A 2,276-nucleotide genomic window follows, 5' to 3' on the forward strand; every position below is an offset into this window, starting at 1 on the left:
ACAATGTTCATACGAGTGTTCCCCACCACAACACACACACTGCATAGATAGGACTGTTGGGACAGGTGTATTAGCAACTTGCTGTCCTCCCTGACCAGAAGTTAAAATTTTCAGCAGGTTGGTCATGGAGGTAAGCTGAGCTGTTAATGCAGTATATGCATCTACATCATGTATCCCAACAGTCTTTTTCTGTGATTGAGCACGTGGGTCTGCCTAATGCCCATTGTTGGCTGATATCTTTTATAGGATTTCATATCCTTCATTATAGGTCATGGCTGTAAAGGCTCCGCCCGCAGTCGCAWCGAGCATTTGTTTTGCCATGGGATTTAACCCATTGTAAAACGTCTCAAGTTGAATACAGTACGGAATGCCATGGTGTGGGCATTTCCTTAACAGTTCTTTGAACCTTTCCCACGCGTCAGGAACAACCTCATCGTCCATTTGTTTAAAAAGACAAATCTCATTTCTGGACTTAGCGTTTCTTGTTGGTGGGAAATATTTTCGTAAATTTTTTCCACCATATTACTCCATGACGGCACAGAACCCGGAGTTAACGAGTTAAACCATGCTTTTGCCTGATCCCTCAAGGAAAATGGAAACAAAGTGAGTCTTAGAGCGTCATTTGACACTCCCGGGATCAGAAAGGCATCAGTGATTTCCATAAAAGATTTTAAGTGCGAATGTGGGTCCTCCGAAGGTTATCCGGCAAATTGGCCATTTGTTTGCAACATGTGAAACATTATCGGTTTTAGTTCGAAATGGAGAGCGGTCATATGTGGTATAACTATCCCGGAATTTAATTGCTCAAAATCCGGAATAGCATAATCCATGATACTCCCATTTTTTGAATTTGCCAAATTAATGATGTTCGGAGTTTGCGCTCTTTGGTGCTCATTAGGTTCYGATTCTGTGTCCAAATTATTATCATTACTATTATGTGGATATCCTTGTTGAAAGTTCGGGAATGGTGGAATTGGTTCAAAACCCGGCGGTTGGTTTTCCAAATGCGGTATTTCCGGAATAATTCGGGGAGGTAATGCCATATTTAGAGGGAGTAGAGCAAAAAATGTTCTTTGAACCCTCCTCCTATGGTGAAACGTTCCCTCTATATCGGGATCAAATTCGAAAAATTCCCCGTGATGTGACCGTGGCATACACCACTTTTAAAAAAGATTCCGATGGTACTAGAAAAATCAAATCTTTTACTTTACTCAAAATAAAACTTTTATCAAAGCAATCCCTGGCAGCGGCGCTAAAAACTTGGTCGGGTGTATTTCACACGTTTAAACTTAATGAAATTGGGCCACAAAGCAAGTATACAATACGGCCCAACGTCGTCTTTCCAAGTAATAAAGTGGTACAAGTACCAGATTATCATCCACAGGGATTGTAGCCAAAGTTAGATTAGAGTCCAATGAAAGAGATGATTTTAGATGACGATTTTGAAGACTTTTGTTTGATTTTAAGGTGATCAAAAACAGAATACAGAATACATAAAAGAAGCAAGGGTGTAAGACTTAAGGTGAGATCCAAACACAAATTACAGCAGCCAATACTGTAGCAATGCTATAGGAATGATACAGCAAGCAGTGTTTCGAAACTAAGTTCCACCATCTATTTTGAAGGCATTCCTCTCGGACTTCACCATTTCACTATCTTATAGCTTTCCACCCATATCTCTATGTGGTGTCCGGACCGGGGATAGTGACACAATGGTGTTTTCAAAATATATGGATAAACAAATCTCTTTGTTAAAAATCACTCTCTCGAGCTGATTCCCATATCATTCGAGTTGGTGTGTTCTTCATATTTCATCTCTGAATATATCACACTTTGACACTTTTGACAAGTGACCAACCCGTCGGGAGTTACGTTTTGAAAAACATAAATGACAAGTCTCCTTGTCGGCAACTTTCTCAAGTCTACCTCTTATGTCATCCAAGTTGACGTGCTTAATGATGGCTTATCTCTAAGTCCATCGCACTTTAACACTTTCAAGTGATCAACCCGTCAAGAAGTGTGTTTGGTTTTATAAAAACTCGAATGAAACAATGGAACGTCGTTTTCGAAAACACTTAGCTACTTTCGTTTGGTTTGAAAATCTCACCTTTCCGTCTTACACCCAAACTATAAAAGTTTAGCTACTCATAACGGAAAGTAAAAAATAAATGACGGAAAATAAAGACATAAACGTAAATTGCGCAAAGTAGATAACGATAAAATAAATGATGGAAATGTAAATGACGATAAAACAAATGACGGGAAAGTAAATGACG

The 2,276-nt window shown here is 39.3% G+C and overlaps 1 non-coding gene across 1 annotated transcript; it reads left to right on the forward strand.

Annotated features, from left to right (window-relative positions):
* Positions 1–367: 367 nt before the first annotated feature.
* On the forward strand, positions 368–474 carry LOC112520545. The gene has a single exon (XR_003070018.1). It is a non-coding gene; the product is annotated as a small nucleolar RNA R71 (small nucleolar RNA).
* The last annotated feature ends 1,802 nt before the right edge of the window (positions 475–2,276 follow it).

This window comes from Cynara cardunculus, assembly GCF_001531365.2.
Source record: "Cynara cardunculus var. scolymus isolate 2C chromosome LG 10, CcrdV1, whole genome shotgun sequence".
NCBI lineage: Eukaryota > Viridiplantae > Streptophyta > Magnoliopsida > Asterales > Asteraceae > Cynara > Cynara cardunculus.